Source organism: Chlorocebus sabaeus, chromosome 5 (assembly GCF_047675955.1).
Source record: "Chlorocebus sabaeus isolate Y175 chromosome 5, mChlSab1.0.hap1, whole genome shotgun sequence".
NCBI classification, from domain to species: domain Eukaryota; kingdom Metazoa; phylum Chordata; class Mammalia; order Primates; family Cercopithecidae; genus Chlorocebus; species Chlorocebus sabaeus.
In genome coordinates, this window is record NC_132908.1 from 7,307,966 (window position 1) to 7,333,760 (window position 25,795).

Sequence of the window (25,795 nt, forward strand, 5' to 3'; positions counted from 1 at the left end):
GGGCTGTGGATATGAACTGAAGGGTTAAAAGGGGTTTTGTCATGCAGATGAAAATTCTTTTCCCCTCCCAGGAATCTCCATCCTATTCTATGAAGAGTTTACAGTGATTATACTCATTTTATCTGTTTTTCCATGGACTCACTTCAAGAGTACCATTTGTTAACATGAATGTGTGAATAGAACTTCTTTTGCAAGAGTTGAGAGTGGCCCTCTTCCCCAAGACCCTCAATTTCAACCTGTGTTAAAGGAATAAATGTTTTTATAAAATGTCAGGATTCTGTTTGGAACATTTGGGTGCTTTTCTATCAAGTTGGCTGCCTCCAGAAAATATTTCTTAGGCGTATTTTCTGTTGCAAGTCTTTTTGAGAACAGTCTTTAAAAAATCTTGGGAACAAATTTGTTCTTTTAAATATTATTTTATTACATTCATCATTGAATAAATCATGCCAGGAAACGTTTCCCAAGAGAGTATTGATAACGTATTATATGCTTCATCTTCTACAATTTCTGTGCCTTTGCTGTGGGTGTGTGTGTAAATGTGTGTGTGTGTGCGTTTTATACCAGTTATTTCCAACAGAAGAAAATTCTAATGAGCATTTCTATAGATGCTAAGCCTCAGCTGGATTTATTAAATTATTACTATGAGTTGATCTTTTGCCTTTTACATTTACTTTTTTTCATGTTATTTATTAATCAATTTGAATATAATTTACCTAACAAGTAGAAGGCTATAGGTACCCAGTGTTCTCTGTTCCTTTGTGTGGTGGTGTTGGTGCATTTTTCAAAAACACATTTATGTTTCTGCCTTCTAGATTATTAAATTGGCTTGCTTATTTGGGCACAACTTAGGAAAGAAGATAGTGACTTTGAGTGAGAGGTTATTCTTGCCATGAGAAGAACAAACATATAAGACAAACACAAAGGTTCTCAGCATCTTCCAGGCAGTCTCTCCCACGAGGAAAAACACCCCTGCTCTGGAAAGGGGAGGCTTGAAGGAGACATTGGCAGGCACAACAAATATTTAGAAGTGACTAAATCAGCATCGTGGTTCCATATAGATGGAGGGTGGATTTTGAAATGTGCTTTGGAATGCATCTCCCCCTCCCCTGAAAGGACTTGCAATGCTATCTGTGAAAGTGTTTATAATGTGATACTATGACATAATGTGGGAATGGTGTGTGTGTGTGTGTGTGTATTTTCTCTGAGCTTCACTGAATGCCTGAAGTATAATAAAGGCAGTCATTTATTTTTGTCTGTCTCATTCAGAATTAGGTTTTCTTGCCCTTCCTGGAAGCTCACCGCTAGGGTGGAAATGGTATACCTGGAGTCATCTCTCCTGGCCATTACTGTCATGGTAGTTTGTTTAAAAGTCGCACGTCACTTATTTTATTTAGCAATCCAGACAATCGGCTGATTAAGAGTGTGAAATAGTTCACTCTAATCTCCACATACTACTTATCGATATGATTTATGTATCTTGTACCCAGACATCACTACTATATTTTTTATCTGCCTTTAATCTGTAGCTATTATTGGATCTCTAGCTAATTTTGGTGAACAGAAGGCTAATCTTTGATCTCAAAGTAAATTGATCAAATGGATGAGTCAGGCAACATTTATAAGTAACACCTTCACTGAAAACAATTTTATGTTATAATCGTTTGGTAGTAAACATAATTCAGAAGTCTTTGTCATTGAGGTCACCAATCACATAAGAAAGTAATCAACCCACATTGATCTTATTTTGGGGCATTTATCATTCTGTTTTATAAATCCACAAACTCTGATCAGTGGCCATCAAGTCTTCCCTGAAGTATATTTTTCTGGAATGCAGTTTAATATGGTTATTCCTTATCCAATAGCTAAGGAAAATGACTTCATCCAATGCTTTCTTTGTCTCAGCATGAACATCCAACCTTTTCTTCTAAATTCTCCTGGATTTATCCATAAGACAACTCATAAAAACAAAAATCAATTGGGGTGCCTCAGCATCAGAGTCTACTCTGAATGGCCAAGTGTAAGTGACAACATATCACTTTTGCCACGAACAATTTATTTAGGCCGATGAAGAGGCAACTTTGATGTTTACATTATTTGACTTATCCTGTTTCACTTATTTATATGTTGCAGTAACTTTTATCTAGATAAGTGTTTTCTTACAGCTACAATTTCTTTTCTTTTCTCCTTCTCCTCTCTTTTTCTCCACATCTGAGATGTTACTACAGTTTAGAACTGCAAGGTGGAATAATGCTAAATAGTCCTTTTGGCATCTAGATATCAGACCCAGTGATGTACTCACATAGGAACACACAAATGTGTATACATACATGCAGACACATATACACACACACACCCCTGGCATAGAGCATATATTTTGTGGTTGTCAACTACTTTCAGATGGAACGGACAAGTAGTCCTTGGAGCAACTGGCTTCAATCTTGCTGTCCAGGGAAAGTCCCTGCCTCAATCTTCTTTCTTCATACACTGCAGTGGCTTCATGCTGTGTCTTCTTTGATGGTGAATCTTCTTGAAGCTGAACTTCGAACTTACGTATCCCCAATACAGAATCTTCCACGTTCCAGAGTAAGTACTCATGGAACCATTCTTGCTTTGAGGAATAATTCTGAATACAATTTCACATTAGGGGGTTTGCAACAAGCTAGGTCAAAAGAGAACCTATTTTGTTTTCCTGATAGAGAAGAATAGAAAACAGCCACATATACACATGCATATATACACAGGACACAGAAATCTAGAGATTATTTACTTCCATTCTAAGTAACAGAGGGCAAACCTTATAGCACCCATCTCGTGGTAAGGTATGGTGAGGCAACAGACAGGATGGATGATGAGATTTGTCTTCTGATGCCAACTGCGTGTCAGATTCCACCCAGAGCTGGTTTTTTGCATTGAGTTTAATGCCCTGAAAGAAGATCAGTAACGTATTAACTTAATTTTCTCTGTTCTTACACCACCATCAGCGTCTCTCAGTACTGTTCTAAGAAAGCTTCTCATCCGTCAAGCCCTATTCACTGAGAACCTTTTTATCAGCCTAAATTTAAAAATAAGTCAAATGCTTAAAATCCACATTAGAGGGGGGAGAAGAGAGCCTCTAAAGTGGGCCATGCCACTGTCAATATTCGAAGATTGGTAATTTTTCCCACTTAATGATGATCCATGTGGTTTGTTTTAAGTAGTGAAGTGGTTTGTACAAAGGGTAATTCCCGGTAAATGAAGCCATTGCTCACTGTGGACATCTTCAGATCGAAAGCAATTGAACTGAAACCTGCATATCAACGCTTTCTGTCTTTAATTAGAAAGTGATTCTCAGTGCAGACAATCACCTGGGGAAGATGGGCTCTCGCACGAAGGCTGCAGGAAATGGGGAGGGTGGACCCATGCACCAGCCACGGTTATAAATTTTGGAAACATTAGGTAGGTCATAACAATTATGGCTGTGTAGAAAAGTTCAATTCTCACTGCAGTTACTTACCTTGTGTTACTCCATCTGATGATTTATAGGGGGACAAATGGACAAATGGCGTTTTATCACATTCTTTCTTTTTGGCTTAATCCCATGTTGATTTATTAGATAGTGCTGTGGACTGGGGGTAGTCGATAGTGTCAATAACGCAGAAAAGAATTAGGATAGATTAGCTTCGTGTCTGAATTGTTTAAAGGAATTTAAGTGGCTGGAATGAGCACATTTCCAGGCCCAGGTGGCTCCCTGAAAGGAGAAAGGTTCCTCGGTCTCTTTCTAGTGAGATGTCTTATGTCATAAATTGGTTAACCAATCTTTCTCGTTTCTCTGATCTTTTCCAATTAAGAGAAGGTATGAAATGTTAGGCTGTTATCAGCCAGGTAAGGCCCACATTTCAGGTGAGTTGGGGGTCATCTGTGCTTCTCCGCTTTGGGGAACCTATGGAGGGCCTCGTGTTGTGGACACGGACTGCAGGGCCACGTGGGCTGCCTCTGCTTTAAAATTACTTAATCCAGCAATCACTTGTGAAAATTGTAAGCATCTGTTCATCCACAGACCAAAGCCTTGTGCCATTTGCCTGCTCTGCCTGCCATTTCGAGGCAGTTTCTGTGTCAGAACATGCAACTGGCCGCTCCTGCCTTTGCCCAGCTGGAGAAAGTCCGTGTTATTAGTGCTCACCTGCCATCTGTTTTCCTTACAGCTGACCCTTGAGTAATTCTCCAGTAGCTGATGGACTGAGGGTAGACAATCTTTTTTAGGGTTTTCTGATTCATTTAACCAGGTTCTCTGCCCCAGGAGGAAACATAATGCTTGTTTATTCATATTGGCCGGGTAAAAACAGTATAGTTTGTCAGGCAAATAATAGTCCTGTGGAAGGGAAATAAATTGCAGTATTGTAAACAAAATCAGGTTGCTGCCTCTGTGCCTAAGGGGGCTGGGTGATGAGCAGGACATGTCATCCTGCGAATGAAGCAGAGCTGACAAGTGTGGGCGTAATTGCCCCATCTGCAGAGACCTTTTTAATGGACGGGGAGAGGTGTCCCAGTGTGCTGTTTAATTCAATTAAGAAAAGCAAAGAAAGTTCAATTCATCAATAAAGTTTCCTATTTCCAGGTGCTGCCCAAGAGAACTCTGCCAGGCTGAGCATTGGCCCGTGGCTTTTGGCATGATGCAACTTGCCTCACCCGGCCCTATTGAGGGCGGCTGTGTCAGATAGGGTCAACTGTCAGGCACAATGGCTCAGGAGAGCCCTGGCCCCGGCCCTTTAACCATGCTGAATACAGGCGAGCTAGAGAAATGAGCAATGGACCCACAGGCTGTCTCTGCTGGGAGACATGGCTGGCCAGGATTCTCCCTGAAGGATCCTGAAATTCAGTTCCTGAGTCTGTCATACAATTAGGAAAGAGCTTGTGTGGTTGGAACGTCCTGGCTCCTGAGAGGGTTTGGGGAAAGAGGCTTTTCACTGCTGTTTCTGATCTTCCTGTCATGCTATGGCCCTGATGGATTGATCCCGGCTGAAAAAGAGCCAGGATTTGGAACCAGGTTTGGGCAGGGAGGAAGTAGAAGAGGTTGATCAAAACTGTAAAAACTGACGTTAACTGTGGAGCACCCAGAGTCCTGTTGGTATGTTTTGTCAAAACTTCATCAAGGGGCATACTTATTAACATGGAAATAATTATCGTGTTCCGGTATTTCTCAAACTTCAGACATTCAGGCACCGCTTCTTAAGTTCTGCCAATCTACCCTTTACCAGAGTTGATATCTACTTACTATTTTAAAAAATTAACTTATATGTTAAACATAGACGTGCCCAAAACAAATAAAACATAGTCACTGAATCACACCTGTGATCACACTTTCCCATCATACATGGAAGTGTATGTATATTCTTTCACCCATCCATCCACCCATTCCATGTTGATGGAACTCCTGTTAGGTTTGTGGAACTCCAGCTGTACTTCTAGACTCTCCCGGGGAGCAAAGCAAAGGCCCCTGTCCTCATAGATAGTCTGTTATGTTTTTCATCTCTGTGCCATTTTGTGAACCGTGCATGCAGTACAACACTTTGGAACACTTCCTCTTGGCCTGCTGGATCGCCTGGGAATCCTCTGCCATGTCTGGTCTGGAATTACTCATTCCCCTACCTTGACCCAATTTGCAAGGGGCAAGACTAGAGTTAAGTTCTTTGTGCTGCTGCTTTTTTCCCTCTGCCAGATCATCAGCCAGTAGTGAACAATAAAGGAAAATAGCCATACATTCAACGTCTATATCCCAAGGAGGGCTTTGAGATGATAGGCCTGGGACTGGGAAGCTGCTGTGGTCCTTAGCCCTCAGCCCTCAGTCCAGCTCTAGCTGAAGAGCAGTCTTACCTTGTTTTGATCCTTTTCTTTATGTGTGTTTAAACAGAATCAAAATTAGGAAGTGGAACTGGAGTGGAAAGCATTCAGAAAGTTAGTGTGTGTTCCCAGGGATGCAATGAATATTTTTTCTCCCCTTTTGCAGCCATAGAAAAAGTACAGGCAGCTGTAGGATTTAAGTGACTCCGATTTCCCAGGCCTGATGAGTAAATGCATAAAAGGTTTAGTCTTGATTAGCCTTTTCTTTTTTTGGCATTTGATGTTTGCTCAGGATTCACCTCAACGACCAGTTTCCCCTTATCAAAAACAACAAATATCCCCAGTTTTTCCCTTCGGTAGATTGGCTTCCTCTTGCTCTGCCTGAATCCAGCATGGGGCAAGCCCTGCTCTTTTGGAAAGGTAAGACCAATACTGGTCCCTAAACCTGGAAGGAACAGTGAGGTTTACACACTGCAGTAGCCAGCTGTCCGTCTCAAGTGTCTTGACAAAATTCAGATGAAAAACCCGGATCTATTTAGAGCCAGCTGGTGTCAGCTTCCCCCAAAGTATAGTTTTTTTTAAAAAAAGAAAAGAAAAAAAACCCCAATGTTTCTGAAGTTGTATGTAGGACAGAAATCATGAGCTGAAGGCTTAATCTCAACTCTGTTATTCAATTAGGTGATCCAGCTGAATTGAGCAAGTCACTTTTTTTCTTCTTGTTTTTGATTTGGGGCCTTAATTGCTCCTTCAGAAAAACAGGGATTAGAATAAGCATTTCATACTGTTCTTTGTGAGATTAAGTAAGATACAAATGGGAACACTTAGCTCAGTGCCTGGGATGCAGTGAGCAGCCTATAGATGTTTGTTAAAGAAATGAAGGAAGGGCCGGGTACAGTGGCTCATGCCTGTAATCTCAGCACTTTAGGAGGCAGAGGCAGGCGGATCGCCTGGCCTACATGGCAAAACCCTGTCTCTACTAAAAATACAAAAATTATCTGGGCATGGTGGTGCACACCTGTAATCCCAGCTACTTGGGTGGCTGAGGCAGGAGAATCACTTGAGCCCAGGAAGCAGATGTTGCAGTGAGCCGAGGTTGTGCCATTGCACTCCAGCCTGGGCGACAAGAGTGAAACTCTGTCTCAAAAACAACAACAACAACAACAAAGAAATGAAGGAAGGAATGTGTTAAAGAAATGTAGGATTTGCTTATTAAAGCTGGACATAAACTTCTGTTTTCCATTTCTCTCAAATTAACTTGATTAACGCATCCACAGCCTGCCAAGGACACAGACACAAGGGACTTGGGTGTCACTCTGGAGCTTCTTGGTTCCACTACCCTGTTTGGGGGCTCTTCTCTTTCTTCCTCCAGCAAGCTGTCAGTCCTGCTTGTGTCACTGGATTGTAATATGGCTACACAGCTCAATTAATGCTCAGTGGCAGGAGGAGGGAAAATAAAAATTGTCTTGCTCTTGTCAGTAGCGAAGTTATTTACTTTCAAAAGCTGACAGAATCACACTGCAGGGCCTTCATTTATTTCCATTCAGAATGTCATTATTCTGTGATGCCAGAGACTTGGGCACACATTGAAGTTTATTCCCATAAGCTTTAATACGGTGGGGCCCTGCTACAGTGTAGATTGTCACCCGGGAGAGTCTGGGAGAGTCTGGCGGGGCTCTCTGGGGGCCCCGTGGTGCCTGGGTGCTTGGCATTGATGTCTGGGAGGGTGCCCCAGTTTCGGGATGGACCGGGAAAGCTGACGTGTGCATTTTCAGGCCCTGGATCTGTTCTAGGAGAGGCAGCGCGTTCCCCACTGCTGCGTTTCCTTCTGAAGCAAAAGGAAAAGGTGTGGGACTCCTAGCTCCACATCACTCTTCATCCGGGCCACTCCTGGAATTTCTGAAAACACAACAGCGCCTCCTGAAAGTGGCTTTGCTTTGGATCTATCTATTGTCTCTGCTTAAACTCGCTGACAGATTCTCTCAACCAAATAATCTGTATAAAACTATGCAATTTTTGTTTGTTTGTTTGTTTGCTCTCTTTCTTTCTTCCTTTTCCCCCCTAAGAGTTTGCAATGAGCAGTGAACACGGCAAGGGGTTGAGTGGAGAAATTCTCTTTTCTTCCTGGTGCAATGGCAGAACCTTCCACTGGGGGTCTCCATTTAGAATACGTGACTCAGGATTCCTGAAGACTCTTTTTTCCTTTCTTCTTTTTCATCTTTCTTTTTTTCTTTTCTTTTCTTTTCTTTTTTTTTTTTTTAAGGCTCTTTTTGGTTCCATTCAAAAAATGAGGCTCTTAGGAGGGGCGGCTTGTAAGACCATTTAGGTAACCAGAGAAGCCAGCCTTCTTCCACCATGATGATCATAATAATAAAATAATTAAAATAATGAAATAATCAATAACTTTTATGGAGTGCTTTGTGACAAGCACACGACTAAGCACTTTTACATGGATTATCGCATTTAATCCCCCACAAAAAGCCTCCAGGGAGTTGAAATTAATGGCTTCATTTTTAGAGGCAGAATCCAAGGCTTAGGTGGGAGAGCTGATATTTAAAACCAGACACTTTCGCCCCAGAACCGACACTTAGAACCACTATTCTGCACCATCCCTATATCCTCCCCCTCACTGTGCCAGCCAGGCTGGTTCTGTATGATTTACAGAGAGACCTCTGCCAGGCTCCTGCAATGGAAGAATAGCTCCAATTAATGGAGTGGTCCTTCTCTTTTCCTTTACAGGCAGGACTTGTCAAAAGGGGAAAGAGTTCAGGCGACCTGTCAACTTTGAAGCTCTTCCGGATTTTGTTTTTTAAGTCATTACGATTTTGTTTAATGAATTGCAACAAACCATGAGGCTGTTGGACTTGGGGAGGAGGAGGGAGAGAGGAAAGAACGAGGCTGTGAGAATCATCGGCTCTGAGAATGATGGAGTGTATTTCTTCGCAGCCAATTCCAATCCCCAAATCCCTGTTGTACTGAGGAGCTCTCCAACTAACAGAGGAAACGCAGTCACTGCCCGGCACCGTATTAATGATTTATACACCCCGCACCACTGCTTTTGTTCACTTGCGGGGCCTGGTCGTGTTCATAAAGGAATTTCAGGGAGTGGGGTCCTGCCTTGCCATGCTGTTTTGCTCAGTGCAGTGAAGGCTGCTTCATCAATCAAAAGAATTTAGTGCTTTACAACCTTCCTGAGCTCTGAGATGGTGTGCGCCTGTGCGCGGTTGTGTATGTGCGTGTGTTTAATCAGATTCACTTAGAGACATTTTCATTGCCTTTCTATAAAGAATGAATGAAGAACGGGATGTGATCTATCTTAGGTGTTTCAGGGTTGATTGGTTTGTTTCACAGTGGCATCACGGCCCTATTTGTTTCCCATTTGGTGTTTATGCTTTATGGTGTTGTCTGTGAAAATGGGCCGACACTCTTTTATTAGCATAAAGAGATGCAGATCACATTAGAATCCGCCATCCTTCTATATCACCAAAAACAACAGGCAGGGGAGAGGGCGAGTTGACTGTAAGCCGAATCACCATTCGTTCACGACAAGTCAACAGGAGCTTGATGTGATCTTTAAACAATGGGGTTTTTGAGGCTTTTAAAAATGATTCTTTTTCAATTATTCACTGAAAAAGAATGCTGCTTCGTTTTGCACGTTATCGAGGACATTTATTTTCTGGATTGGGAATTGTGGATGTAGGAAAGTTTCTTCTCTTGAGTAAGCCATAGAAAGCTCTCATTTTAACCTCAGCTTTTATTTATTTTTTTTCCTAATTGGAAGAAAACACATCATATCATCATATATTTTATTTGGAGCCCTCAATCTGTCTTTCAAGATACCAGCAGAGAAAAGCTCTATTTCTTTCTTTCTTCTTTTTTTTTTTAATGGATTGCATTTGCACTTGTTTTCTTAATTATATCATGCGTTTCATTTTGTGTGTGGTGATATTTCTTTCCTTATAGAACTGAGAACTGAAAACCAACAGAAGACAGAGTAGGAGTTTGAGGGGGTAAAACAGAATATTTAGAAAATTAGAATGATACTTTAAATATTCTAGTCAACAGTAATCTTTTTGTCTATGATGAAATCTTGATTTTAGGAAATGCTCTTGAGTTAAAAAAGAAAGATACGTAAAGCTTTTAGGAAATAAACATGTCAATTTAGTCAAATTCTTAAATGAATACATGAAGGAATAAATGCAAAGACAAATGATTAAAGCCCAACTCTACCCTACCCCCACCCAAACTGGGGCTTGAATTTGTTTTATAAATGTGCAAGTTTTAGTTATCTGGTTCTTATTAACATTTATGCTTATAAAATTTTTTAACTGTGCAGTATGCTTGTCAGTAGTGATGAAATTGAAGCAAATATTCATTGTGAAAGATTGCCTTTTACAGGCTTCCTGAAAAGTGGAGAACACAGTGTATGTGTGTGTGTGTGTATGTGTGTGTGTGTATATATATGTAAATAAAGAACATTAAACACATTTTTCATCATGGGAAATATGATACAGCATTTTGGACTTGGAAAGCAGGTGTCCAGCAAATGCAGTTTACATTTATATTGTACTGATCTTTGTATTTGTGTTTGTTCTCTATCATTTGAAACCATGAGTGTCTCATTGTTTTTAATTATGTCTACATGGCACAAGACAGCAGTCAACATCTGCTCTATTGTTTACTTGGTTTACATATATCTTTGATGGGTTACTAAACAATCTATTTTTCAAACCCCAAACAGAAGAAACCAGCCGAACCCATATTACGGCATTTTGTAAAGACCCATTATGCAATTAGCACTTGGGATTTGTGCAAAGCTGGTGATTCACCCAAACAAACATCCCTTTATTCTGATAGTTCTTCCTGGCTTTGTGAGAAATATCAGTTTCCAAAAAAATAAAATCACATTTCCTCTTTAATCATGCAGCATGCCAAGAAGATTATGTGTTTATATGAGGGATGGATCCTTCACTTTGTGTATCAGAGAAAGATCAACTTTCCAAAATAATGATGTCTTTAATTCAAGGCAGCAGTTACTGTATTACATAAGACAACTATCTGCTTACACATAGCAGACTTGTGAGAGTTATATGGTACTATCGGAGAAGAGAAATGGTATGTTTTTAACCATTTGTATAATCTTCCTAACACTGCATGATCTGTTTACAAAAGACATAGCTGGTCATCTCTTGCAAGACACGTGAGGCCCAGAATGATTAAGTCACCTCAAACCTCATTCTTTCACTTAAGTCAATGGTTAATAATTAATTTACACGCTCATTCATGCAACACATCCTTATTTAGCCTCTGCTCTGTCTCAGAGATTGGGTTGGTCATTGAAGGGACACAGACAAGGAAAGCAATTGTGCTTTTCTTCATAGAGGTTACAGGTCTGTGGGAGAGAGACAGGCCATGAGCAAGTGATCATCACATAACTGTGCCTTGCCAGGTGTGATAAATGCTCTGAAGGAAAAGAGTAGGAGTTGGATTCAGGGGTGAGGGAAGCTTTTTCTGAAGAAGTGACATCAAAGCTGAGATGGAGTGGGAGGTGGGCAAAGGGGTGGGGTCAGGGTGGAAAACAGGATTCACACTAAGGCACTGAGTGTGTGTAGTGCCAGTTGCACGCCTAGGTGTCCTCAAGATGCTGGAAAAACAAAGGGACCAGGGAGCCAGTGAGAGAGGGGTAAAGAGATAGAGAAGGGTCAGAGACCACTGAGTTTTGGAAATCTTGACATAGGTTTGGATTTTTTTTCCCGAGAGGAATGAAGAAGGAGGAAAACACACACACACACACACGCACAGTAAGAGGGTTTAGGCAGGAATCAAATGACCATATTTAGCCTTTTACAAAGCCGGTTTGGCTTTTCTGCTGAGAATAGAGAGAGACAAGATTGAAAGCTGAGGACGGGGGTGTTAAGTAGGAAGCCACTGTGATAATGCTGGTGCGAGCTGATGGTCGCTTGGAGTAGGAGTGGACAGAAAAGAAACAGCCAGGAGTAAAATATTTTGAAAATCAAGCCTGAGATTCATCTTCAAAGCTGATGTTCAGCCAGAAGAGAAGAAATGCAACTCCCTGAAGTCAGACTTCGGCAGGCTTTGGTGAAGTCAGGTGACACTGACCTGGGTGGTATAGGGCTTCATGGAAGAGAGTGACAGGCTGGTTTCAGTGTATCTTAGGCCAAAGCTCCCAGAGCTCAGAATTTCCATTTGAGCTCTGCCATCACCACCACTATCACCACTGTCACCAATCCATTGCTATTATCACCACCACTATCACCCTCGCCATTAGCACCGTCACCATCACCAAGCAACTGATCTCATATATTAGTTGGTAGCAGTCACCAAAGACAAAGTCATTCACCAGCTTGGCAAGGTGATCTCTAGCATCCCACTTCTAATACAGTGGTCGAGAAGTGGGGAGCCAGTTTTATGAGATGTCCAGTGAGCAGTACCTCCACCCGCTGCCTCTAGCTGCAGGAGAACAGGAGTGAAATGCATTCACGTGAATGTGAAGCAGAACTGACTTTGATTCTGAAATAAATTACAAATCTTATGGGCCTCCAACTAGCTCTGTGGGCATGTTTCTCGACTTCTCTGAAGTTTCATTTCTCCATTTATGAAATAGAGGTAACAGCAAGAGCACGAAAACCTAGCATTTTTAGGAGTATGGCACGAGCTAATTTGTATAGCACCCCAGTACAGTAACCAGCAAACGGAAGGAACTCAATACATACTTCTACTTTTGATGCTGGTGATGGTGATGGTGAAGGTGATAGTGGTGAGAGTGGTGGTGACTGTGGTGGTGATGGTAGTGATGATGCTGATGGTGATGCTGTGGAAATGGTGGTGGTGGTAGTAGTGGTGATGAAGGTGATGGCGGTACTGTTGGTGGTAGTGACGGTGCTGATGGTGATGAAGTGGTGATAATGGTGGTAATGGTAGAGATGGTGATCATGGTGGTGATGGTGATAGTGATGTTGGCAGTAGTGGTGGTGGTGATGGCCATGGTGATGGAGTTGGGATAGTGGTGATGGCAGTGATGGTAGGTGATAGTGTTGGTGATAGTAATGGTGGTAGTGATGGTGGTGCTGGTGGCTCTGGTGGTAGTGACAGTGCTGATGGTGGTAGTTGCAGTGGTGGTGGTGGTGGTGGTGATGACGATGTTTGGTGATGAGAGTGATTCTGGTTAGTTGCAACATGGTAGAATAGTTTCACACGTAAGTACCTGGATTCAGATTTGGTTCAAGTCTACCACTTACCACCTGTGCACCCTTGGGCAAATTATTTAGCCTTTCTGTGTTTTCATTGTCTCATCTGTGAGATGGGAATGACGATACTCATTGCCAGTCATTATGAAGACTAAATTATTTAATGTTTGTTAAAATCAGAACAGCGTTTGTTCTTAGAAACAAACTCTTAAAACAGACATAGAGAATGTTTTTTAAAGAAAGTGTCAGTGCAGAATACAGCTTTTAACAAAAAGGTACCTAGTGGCTCCTGGACTTCTGCTTTATTCTTGATTTTGCTTTTTATAGCAGGCTGAAAAGGCTGTCTTTGCCTTCTCTCAACCGCCAGACCCACCCCCCCGTCTCTCCATGTGTTCTGCGTAGAACAGGTGTGTGCTGAGCCGGAGTTCTGGCAGAGTGCAACATGAAAAAGACTCCCAGTAATTATAAAAATAACAACGAAGGCTGCTTAGCGAGGTAGGCAGATGAGCACACCACTAGCCAGAATGATAAATAGTGCCTGCAAATGTTAGGTCTCCGTGGGAGCATGGGAACATATGGGATGAACCACACTAAAAGTTGGGCATCATTGGTAAGTTTTAGATGGTTAAGGCAGACCAACTCCAGTGCCAATTTTTTTCTTCTTTCTTTCTTTTTTTTTTAATCCTAATTTTAAATCCTTCAGTTCCCTTTTGTCCCTTTGTTCTATTTTGGTCCTAAAAGAAGCATTCATCTTTGAGGCCAGCCAGGGAATCTCCAAGGAAGTGAGGTCTGTGCAGTAATCCTAAAAACAAATGGCCACCCTGGAGTCTGTGAATTTCCATGTTGAGCTCTATTCAATATTGTTGGGGGAGATGTAAATGAATGTGGTAAATATTTAATGGAATGCTGACATGTTGAGTCCAGACCTATGATAGGTGGGTGTGTAGAAAAATTAGTGCCTAACCGGCTCAATAAGTTTACAAGCATTTGTAGAAGAGGCAAACAACTCTTGTCTGCCAAACATTATTTAAAAAGAAGATGTGGAGGGTGGTAGGTTGATTTCAGGTCAGTGTTTGTATGTCTGGGTCTGAATATAGTTTGGAGACTGTACAATCTGTTTGGCATGGCTCTGCAGCAGTGGGATTTCTCTGGAAGGATATTTTGGAATTCTTGTTCACCACCCACCATGCTTTTCCTGGGCCTCAGAAGAGATTTCAGCATCTAGGCAAGATTTAGAATGTGGGCACCTGAGTGTCGGTACCAGCTCCTTAGTAGATTTCCAGGATTCCTTACTTAGCAATTACATCAACATCCTCGGTCATGTGAAGCGGGCAGACGAAAGGAAGTAGGATTTGGGATCGGGCAGGTATGGCTTTGACTTCAGGCCCTCCCCGCTCAATTTGCCATGAATGATGTACGGCCTCTGAGTTCTAATACCCTCATTTGTAGAATGGGGCTATTATGAGTACCAGTACCACGGACTTGTTAAAAGACTGGATGAGTCAAAGTCTTGGAGGTGATTAGAATTGTGTTTGGCACATAGCAAGACCTCGGAAAGGGTTTGTTAAAAAATTAAGCAGAACACATCTTCTAGGACTGCCTTTTATGCAAGTGTATGTACATGGATGCTTTAATCTATTTTTTTTGACAGTTACCTTTTCTTAAAAAAATTAATTTTATGGTAACTTCCAGGATACATGTGCAGGATGTGCAGGTTTATTACACAGGTAAATGTGTGCCATGGTGGTTTTCTGCACCTATCAACCCATCACCTAGTTATTAAGCCCCATGTGCATCGGCTATTTATCCTGACGCTCTCCCTTCCCCCACCACCCCCCACAGGCCCCATGTTTGTTGTTTCCCTCCCTATGTCCATGCGTTCTCATTGTTAAGCTCCCATTTATGAGTGAGAACATGCAGTGTCTGGTTTTCTGTTCTTGTGTTAGTTTCCTCAGGATAATGGCTTCCACCTCCATCCATGTCCCTGCAAAAGACATGATCTTGTCCTTTTTTATGGCTGCATAGTATTCCATGGCATGTATGTACCACATTTTCTTTATCCAGTCTATCTTTGATGGGCATTTGTGTTGATTCCATGTCTTTGCTGTTGTGATTAGTGCTGTATGCACTAATCTTCCAACACTTTTGTACTAGTCCAGAATCTATTTGTTTTAATGGATAGACACCCAATTCAACCTAGCTTAAGTGAAAATGGGGATGTGTTGATTCATGAAATTGGGATAACTGAAGGTCAATCAGTAGTAAGTGAATCATCATTTAAACGCTCAGCATTCTAATTGAGATATAAACAGATGTGATCATAAGAAACACCAAGAATAGCGCTCATACACTTACAAATGGATGCAAGCCCAAGGAATATTTTAAGTATGTTGTTATATTACTTAGAGCAACCCCACAACAACCCTGTCAGGGGAGTATTATTGCCCCACATTTATAAGGGAATTAATTGAGATTCAGAAAGGTTAAGTAACTTGCCCAGGGAAAAACAGCCAGGGATTTTCAGAGCCCAAATTTAGACCCAAACTTGTTATGGCTTCAAAAGCTGAGTTCCTGGCCAATATGATACATTGCTATTATGATAAAAATAAGTACTTTTTATTAGCAAACTGGAGACCAGAGAAATATATATGTGTGTGTATATATATACAAACATATATACATATATACACATATATATACACACACACACACATATATACATACACACATATATTTTTTTATATACACACATACACACATACATACACACACACACACACACATATTGTTTGTTTTTCAGATGGTAAGATGGTGTTTCGCTCCTGTTGCCTAGGCTGGAGTGCAATGGTGCGATCTCGTCTCACTGCAACCTCTGGCTCCTGAGTAGCTGGGATTACAGGTGTGTGCCACCATGCCCGGCTAATTTTTTGTATTTTTTGTAGAGATGGGGTTTCACCATGTTGGCCAGGTTGTTCTTGAACTCCTGACCTCAGGTGATCCACCCGCCTCGGCCTCCCAAAGTGCTGGGACTATAGGCGTGAGCCACCATGCCTGTCCCGGAGAAATATATTTACAGAAACAAAAAACAAACAAACAAAAAAATGTGAAATACATGGAAAGGCAGCATAACATGGGATTATGAATGGCACCAGATTCACCCTTCACCAGCTGTGAGATTTTGGGCAAGTTACTTAACCACTCCGTGTCTCGTTTTCCTCACAGTAATATGAGGATAGTCATAGGACTTACCTGATAGGATAGTTGTGAAGATTAAGTGAGTTAATACACAAAGGGGTTGGAAGATGTCTGGCAAATAATAAATGGCATATATAGTTTATTTTAAAATATTTTAAAATAGATTATCATGTAAGAGCCAGAAAGGAAATGAGGTCATTCAGGGTGGTTCCTCTTTTGATGTCCCCAGGGTGTCCCACAAGGTCACTGCTAATCTGGGAAGTTGAAAATCCCACCTGTCAGAGGCTCTCTGTTGCCACCAGCTGCCCAGCCATGACATCGCAGAGGAACCATCTTGCAGCAATCAGCCCCTTGGCTAGTCCTCTCCGATGAGAGGTTCAGCTGCACAGCTTGGTACAGCTTGGTTCTGGGTCCCTCACATCTCTGTCTTGTCTGCAAAACTAGGCTGTATAGTCTCTGAAAACACAGGTTTATCTGCTACCTCCTTTTCTCTCCCCCAGTGCTGTGTTTGGTGGATTCTCAGTGATGACTAATACCCGTTCATTGGTCTGATAATTTTTTTTTTCCTGATCTGAAGCTGGAGAGAAAAGCTTCAGCAGAGAGAAACCATCTCCTGTTCTGAGATGACTGCTAGTTATTGGGCAAGGTAATGAAAGATGTGTTTTGCAGTTCTTAAGCACAGACTTGCTTTTACAGTACGGGGTGCCTTAGCACCTGCCCATGTTGTTTGACCTTGTGGCCACCTTGAAAACCTGCCCCCTGCCAAGCTGTGGTGAGTGCTGACTGGCAGGTTCATATCATCAAAGTCACAGTGCTAGTAAACACGTCAACATGATTTCACGTGAGAACAGCCATCCGAGCTGTTCATATGAACCCGTCTTAAGGGATTTCGACTTTACCCATGCCTGTCCTTAGTAAAAAGTACAGCACATCTTGGCTACCTACTTGAAAACCTGATGGACAGTCAGAAGCTCCTCCAGAGTCCTTTGGTGAATTTCATAAGACCCATCAACTTCCTACAATGATGGGGAATATTTGGGGAGTTACGTACAGTTTTCTGGGATGAGGGCACAATTCAGAGTGGTCCAAGCATCAGAAATGAGGAACCACAGCTTCACCCCTAGAAGAGGTATCAATTTGGGGAAAAAACCAAGGAGAAATCAGCTCTTGAGGTGGAGATGATGCCTCAGCTTCACAAAGAAAGGGCAACCTAATAATCTCTGTATCTGTCCCCCTCCTGCGTTCCCCTCCCCATCTGTTTTCTCCTCCAGTGGTTACTCTTTCCTGGTGTTCCCTGGTGATTAGCCCATTTCCATGTGCCTCAGACTTTCTCTTGCTTGGGAGGCATTTCTCCACTTCCTGATGACTCAGTGGAGGGTGGTGTAGGTCAGCTCTTCTCCAGCCATCAAAGTCTTCTCCTCCTCTCTCTGCTCTTTGGATTTGCATTCCTTTACCTCTAATGGCTGTTAGCGTGGTTGAGATTGACTGAGGGGTGGAGAGTAAAGGAGATGAAGAAACCACTCAGCTTGAGTTAAAATGTCCAAGCTAAGACCAGGCACTTGGCTCATGCCTGTAATCCCAGCACTTTGGGAGACTGAGGTGGGAGGATCACTTGAGCCCAGGAATTCAAGACCAGCCTGGGCAACATAGCAAGACCCCTGTCTCTGAAAAAAATTTTTAAAAATTGCCAGATGTGGTGGTATGCACCTGTAGTTCCAGCTATTCGGGAGTTTGAGGCAGGAGGATTGCTTCAGCCCAGGAGTCGGAGGCTGCAGTGAGCTATGATCATGCCACTGCCTTCCAGCCTGGGTGACAGAGTGAGACCCTGTCTCAATAAATAAATAAAATAATTTTCTAAAAACCCAGGCCACCATTTCTCAGAGTATATTAATCCATATCACATTTAAACAAACAAACAAACAAAACACCTTCTCATAGTATCTAGCACAAGGGAGTTTTGTAGTTTTGTGGCCTCTTAGTTCATTGGTATAGCTCTGTGTTTGACTAACTCTACGGCCTTGGCCAATTCACCTCTCCTCTCATGTTCTTAGTGTTCTTGTTACTAATGTACTAAATGGAATGGACTCTACTTCATAGGAATGAAGAGAGGATAAACTGAGATAACAGATACAATGAAATGAGTACTGTGTCTGGCACATAGCAAGCACTGAATAAGTGGTAGTGACTCTGATAGTGATGATGAAGAAGATGAAGAAGTAGGAGGAAGGAATGAAGAAGAGAAGAAGCCAAGAGACTAGCCCTGGGCTGATACGTAATTCTCAAAAACCAGATAATCCAACAGATAGTAAAATGAATGGTGAGTGGATGGGTGGGTAGGTGGGTGGGTGGGTGATGAGTGGGTGGATGGATGGATGGATGGATGGTGTGTTGGTCATCAAATCAGTTTTGGAAAGTCTGGATCGAACAAGGTCCAGCAGTTTTTTGTTTTGTTTTGTTTTGTTTTGTTTTCTTCTTTACAGGACTTCTCGGGTGCTTTCATATACTAATAGTCATCAGGAATTTCCAAGAAGAAGACAGGGCAAGCTGAATTTCTCCAACTCATTTGACCATGGTGTCCCTTTAACAATGAGGCATCTGATGAGCCTTCTTTCCACGCAAAGCATGCCTTGCAAGATGCCAGTCCAGCACACTTAGTTTCTAAAGAGAAAATGATACCCAGAAAGTTCAGGTGGTTCAGCCAATTCAGCAACTGCATGGAATTAGTACAAAAAATCCTCATTTACCAGTCCTGGAGACCTGTGCTATTTGGAATGGCCTCTGTGTCCAGCTCCTGTAGGGACCTGGAGCACAGAAGGCAGAAGCTGTAGAGAGGGCACAAAGAAAAGTCTAGCAGAGTAGCTGCATCCTTCCCGTTTCTAAGAAGCCTCAGGGAGTATTTGTTTGCCTCAAGCAAGGTCAACAAATTCTCAAACCCAGTTGCCATTCATCCCCAGACAGGTCAGAGGTCAGTTCCTGAAGCATTGTTGATCTCAGCAGAGATAATGTGCGGGGTTGATATTCTTAGATTTGCTCATTCAGCCAGTCAGTCTGGCTTTCAGAGGAGAATCAGGTCAGGAAGCGCTTAATGAACCAAGAGGAGCATGGTGCTGCCTGAACCACTGGGGGTTCGAGTTTGTAATGATTATCAGCAGGCTCCTCACTTACAAGACCTACTGGAATTTTCTTTGTGCATCTCCATAACCATTTTTAGAGATGTGGTCAGTACTGCTGTTTAGAGTAACCCAGGGTCCTGGATTCTTTATGTTATTTCTGATTTAAAGGTACTATCTTCATCATCCCTAAAAACCATGAATTGAACTTGATATCCTATTTAGTGTTTTGTTTTCAAAAATTCCATTTTCCCTGTACACAAGTCATATACCTATCCTTTGTTAACTCCTGGGTCTTAATTTTTTGTTTGGAACATAGAAGAAGGAGGTAAGCTCTTAAAAAAGAAGGCACTTCACATGTTGCATTTGTTAGCACTATTTCATTTAGACAATTAGTGGTTGAAGGGAGGAAGAGTTTTGATATCCCTGGCTTGATCCTCCAACCAGGTGCTAATTCTGTTGTCACTATGACAACTATCAACAGCAATTTACTGAGTGTTTTCTATGAGCCCCAGAGCTAAACACTGCAGTATATTTACTTATTTAAATCTCTGAATCACTCTATGTGTTATGGCTACTCACGATATTCTTATTTCACAGATAATCTGAGGCACAGAGAGGTTAAGTAATGTGCACAGGAACACACAGCTGATAACTGGTAGGAACTGGGCTTTTACTGTGGTCTGTGTGGTTTAGTGTGAGCTCTTAACTACTATGCTGTGTTGCTTGCAACAAGGGAGCCAGGCATGGTAAGAAGTGCCAGGAAATGACAGAATTGTCATGCCACAAGAATAACATGTGCTTAGTACACACTTGTCATTCTCATAAGAACTTCCCGTGGAACAGCTTATTTACATACACTAACTGAAAGCATTCTCTAAGTGGGGAGATGTGACTTCTCTTCTCCGGATGTCTCTTTTGGCTAGATTAGTCCTCCACTGAGATTTCCAGTGGGGGCAGTTGTAATCTGGTACAGTATATCCTGTCCACAGTCTATGGAAGCTTTTCCTATATTCCCATCTTAATAATTTGATGCAGTTGTGACTTGGGTGCCACACTGACAACCCTCTTGGAGCCATCCGCTCCTTCACTGGGAATTTATTTGTTAGTCCTTGGTATTATAAATATTATGTAGCATCTCAGGGAATTTTTCTTGTGGTCCACGCTAGGTAATGCTCTTCCATGCTCTCTTCTCACCTACGCTGGATGGAGTTTGAATGCGTGTCTGGTAGTGAGGGTCATTTCTCAATTCTGGTTCAGGCTGATACCTTAGTGTCATCATTCTTGATGACTCAGCAGGTATTACAGGCATGTAGGGAAACCTGACTCTTGGTAACTGACCAGGCACACATTCTGTTGTTTAACCTTGGACAAGTCACTTGGCCTCCCTGAGCCTCTGTCTCATCCCACAGATGACAGGTCATTCTCAAATACTTATTGAGCATCTACCCTGTGCCCAGTCCTGTGTGAATGGCAGGAAAACAAAGTGATTGAGGAGGTGGTGGAGGAGATAGAATGGAAGCACACCTGTGTGAGAATGCCAGCTAGGTCTTAACCATCCCAGGGCAAATCACTGCTGATGTTTTAGCATCTCGGCCCCATAGATCATGAGTGCTGGGATTGGGGCGGGAGGTAGTGCTGGGAAGACCTGGCATATGGCTGCTTGTTGAAGAATGGGATGTAGACATAAGCAGTTTTACTGGGGGGGATAATAGAATGGAAGCTCGAACAGCAACATCTGTATGGGGTGTTGCTGGGGCACTGAAGACAGACAGAGCTGCCATGACGAGTAGAGAGATTAAAAAACAATTTTACATGGGTACACTAAAAACATTCTGAAGAATGAAGTAAAAATAAACTAGCACTTTCTGGATGCCTTCCAAGCACCAGGAACACCCACCTTTAGCATGTCATTTCACTATTGTAATACATTTGTGAGAGGGCACAGGTGTTGTACCATCTTAGCCCTGAAGGGAGTAGGGATCAGGGATGAGTATGTTGTCCTTAATCAGACACATAAAAGGGTAACAGAGCCTAGATCCAAACCTAGCCTCTCCAACTTTGAAACGCAGGCTTTTTCTACTATTGTGATGCTCTCAGGCCAGTTGTGATGACCTTCAAAACATAGGTAGCTCTCAGTTATCTGGGGCCTCTGGCAGCCCCTCCACCTTCCTCACACTTTTTCAGTCAGTCATTTCTGGAAGGATTTTGGAAAACTTCATTTGCCTAGTCGCCATTTTAGTCATTGGATGAGCAAGAAGAAATGACATACTTCCTTATTTGAGCCAATCTGCCTTCTCCAAAGTGTGATTATCATGAAAGGAGTGGTGATATGGTGTAGGCAGTCCCTGAACTAAGTGCAATGTGAAAAGACTTTTGGACAAAGGTGATGGTGCAGTTAGTTCTGTCTGGGGAAGCAGGGATGGCTTTGCAGAAAGTGTCTTGGAACATTTGACTTAGGCCAGCAAGGTTGATCTAAAAGGAAGAAAGGAAGAGAGGAAGGAAGGGTATTTCTGAGTAGCAGGCACGTTTAAATGGAAAAGTGGATTCACAGAGGTGTTTGGCAAAGATAATTTGCTAGTGTGGTTTGAAGAAAAGAGTGATTTGTAGAAAAAAGGACAATTTGTATCCAAGGATGAATTTGGACAGGGTTAAAGTGAGGAATATCATGAAGGGCCTCAGACACTGTAGGAAATTTTCCATTACCCACTTTTGTCTGGAAACAAAGTGAGTGATTGTGTGAGTAATTACATAATCTGCACAAATCTGTATTTTGAAATAAACATTGTCAATATCCAAAAGATAAGAAATGTGATGATAGGATCAGGGAAACACTCTGTTTTATGCATTTTGTTTTGTTCTGTTTTGATAGTCAACAAATGGCAACTGACAGCTTCTTTTTAGATAGCTTTTTAGAAAGCATAGAATGGCAGAGTTGATCCTACAGTGAGCTCCTGACCTGTGGGAGAGGCATCTTTTCCACAGATGTGATTATTGGTACAAAGAAATGTGGTTCAACGTGCCTAGATCATCCAGTCTTTCAAGAGATGATGTAAATCTAGATTTTACATGAGATGCCACCATTAAACAATATTACCTTTTTTTTTTTTTTTTTTTACACTGTGCAGACAAATCATTATCATGATCATCATCATCCCCTTCGATGGACTGGACTTGGTCCCTGAGGCTGCAGGTTGCTCTGTTGACCAACAGAATCCATGAGACAGGAATTGGTCTTTTCTAGATACCCCCTGTCTCTCATCTTCCAGTCACAGCCAACACTTCTGTTTCTTCCTTCTATTTCATTGATGTCTAAACTTTGAGTGGCTACCACTCAGAAGGGCCGGTCACTCACATTGGCTGTCTTTGTTAGTCTGGTCTCAAACTCCTGTGCTGAAGTGATCCTCCTGCCTCAGACTCCAGAGTAGCAAAGACTCAGGTGTGCATCACTGTGCGCAGCTTTTGTTAGCTCTTAAGATCTGGGAAGGGAGGGGCTGGGCACAGTGGCTCATGCCTGTAATCCCAGCACTTTGGGAGGCTGAGGCGGGTAGATCATGAGGTCAGGAGTTTGAGATCAGCCTGGCCAACATGGTGAAACCCTGTCTCTACTAAAAATGCAAATATTAGCCAAGCGTGGTGGTGGGTCCCTGTAATCCCAGCTACTTGGGAGGCTGAAGCAGGAGAAGAGCTTGAATCCAGGAGGTGGAGGTTGCAGTGAGCTAAGATCATGCCATTGCACTCCAGCCTGGGACAGAGCAAGACTCCATCTCAAAAAAAAAAAAAAAAAAGCTCTGGGAGGGGAGATGCAGACAGCCAGAGCCAAAATGCCTTTATCTAGAACAGGAAAAGAGGAGTTAATACCTAAGAAGGGAATGTCATCATGGAAGGTGGAGATAGATGGAAGAATTTTTTTTTTTTTTTTTTTAGGTGGAGGGATGAGATTGAACTATCAAAGCCTGGCTAAGAAAAAGCAAAATCCTTGATGGAAATCTCTGGCACAGGGAAAATGAGCAGAACTGGCACCAAGGAAGCATTAGGAGAGAGAAGAAGATAGTGGGGAAGCAGAAAGGAACAGCGAAGGGGTGTGTATTTGCCATTGTCTTGAAGTCTGACTGCTTGGATAAAATACATACCCTAGATTAAGGGTTAGCAAACCATGGGCTGTGAGCGCAACCTGGACCATTGCCTGTTTTTGTATAATCTTCGAGGTAAGAATGGTGTTTACACTTATAATTGGCTGGAAAAAGAATTTTTTTAAAAGAATAATATTTTGTGACCTGTGAAAATGATAGGAATTTAATAAATATAGTATTACAGGAACATGGTCACAATCGTTCCTTGGCGTATTATCAATGGATGCTTTTTCACGCTACAGCAGCAGAATTCTGAGCAGTTGCAACAGAGATCATAAGTTCTGCAACACCTAAAATATTTATTATCTGAGTGTTTACAGAAAACCATTTACCATTCCCTACCCGTGATGGGCAGAGCAGAGGGCCACACACGGCTCTTCATTTGGCTTCAGTATGTTTTGAGGATCTGCCTGTTTCTTAGCCACTACCAGAACTGCCCCCCTCTCCTTTCACCTTGCTATTTCTTCTACTATTTAAAGTTTAGGCCGGGCGCGGTGGCTCAAGCCCGTAATCCCAGCACTTTGGGAGGCCGAGACCGGCGGATCACGAGGTCAGGAGATCGAGACCATCCTGGCTAACATGGTGAAACCCCGTCTCCACTAAAAAATACAAAAAACTAGCCGGGAGAGGTGGCGGGCGCCTGTAGTCCCAGCTACTCGGGAGGCTGAGGCGGGAGAATGGCGTAAACCCGGGAGGCGGAGCTTGCAGTGAGCCGAGATCCCGCCGCTGCACTCCAGCCTGGGCGACAGAGCGAGACTCCGTCTCAACAAAAAAACAAATAAATAAAAATTAAAACATAAATAAATAAAGTTCCTGCATTACACCCTGAGCTTAATACCACACAATAGATGTTGAGTGGCCAGACGTTTGCCATGAACCATGTGCGCTGCCACTGGGGAGTGGAAAGACACACACCGTAGTGTCGACCTAGAGGAGGGTCCAAGAAGAAAGAATCACAGCTTGGTAATACTGCGTGCTTCCCATTTGGGAAAACAGAACTTATGTTAAGACAAAGAGGTTTTGTTTAGTAGTTGTTATTTATTTACATGCTTTATGATTAGTGGAAGGTTTTGAACAAGGATGGGCAGTGAGTACAACTTCAAAAACATAAGTACAGCAATCATACAGGACAATAATATATACGTATAAAATCAGAATCAGAATGTATGAGTAATGGTGATCGCGACTGGAGGTGGGAGGGACAGCCCTTATTTTCACACAAGAGGAGGAAGATATTTATTACTCAGGAACAGCAAAAGCTTATTGTCTCATAGCGTTCTTAAGAAGAAAACAGAAAATATCCCTGACACAGGCTATAACTATATATCTCTATCGTGTCTGTAATATAGCTGTTATTTCTAGACTACTAAAATCAGCAGATTCTTTAATATTTATAAACATACATACACACAGTCACGTGTCCCTTAACGATTGGCGTTGGGTGCGTTCTGAGAAATGGGTCAGGCAATCTTGTCATTGTGCAAATATTTCAGACCTATACTTACACAAACTTAGATGATATAACCTCTTCCATGTCTAGGTTATGTGGTGTAGCCTATTACTCCGTGCACAGCATGTTACTGTACTGAATACTGTAGGTGGTTGTATCTAAACATAGAAAAGGTACAGTGAAGTATAACATTATAATATAATCTGATGTGACCAGCATCATATAGCCAATTTGTCATGGCCAGAAATGCCATTTTATATATATGGTCATCTCTCGATATGGTGGAGGATTGGTTCCAGGACCGCCCCTCAGATACCAAAATCTGCAGATGCTCAGTCCCTGATATAAAATGGCCTAGGATTTGCGTATAACCTAAACACATCTTCCCATATACGTATTAAATCATCTTTAGATTACTTATGAAGCCTAATACATTGTAAATGCTGTGTAAATCGTTGTTATACTTTATTGTTTAGGAAATAATGGCAAGAACAAACAGTCTGTATATGTTCAGTGCAGGTGCACTGGTGGTTTTTTCTTTTATGTTTTAGATCTGAGGTTGGTTGAATCTATGGATGTGGAACCCGAGAATATGGAGAGCTGTGTGTGTGTATGTGTGTGTGTGTGTGTGTGTGTGTGGAGAGAGAGAGAGAGAGAGAGAGAGAGAGAGAGAAAGAAAGAAAGTAAGTTACATAAATACAATGGATCACTATTGTCTCTGCAGTTTCTAGCTACCTCCTCCTCAAGTTTGCTTATTGAAGCATTCTTGATTAAGAGTAAGTGGGTACAGTTACCTCTCTTGTATGCTCAGGAAACTAAGAGTCTAAACGTGCAAATTTCTGGCCTAAATGATAGAATTAAGTCTCCTGCCTCCTGGTCCAATGG

The 25,795-nt window shown here is 42.1% G+C and overlaps 1 protein-coding gene across 26 annotated transcripts in view; it reads left to right on the top strand.

The window, feature by feature from the left end:
* The window catches only part of RBFOX1 (RNA binding fox-1 homolog 1), a 2,485,439-nt gene that overhangs the window by 2,079,512 nt on the left and 380,132 nt on the right, over nt 1–25,795 (top strand). The gene's annotated exons all lie outside the window — the stretch shown is intronic.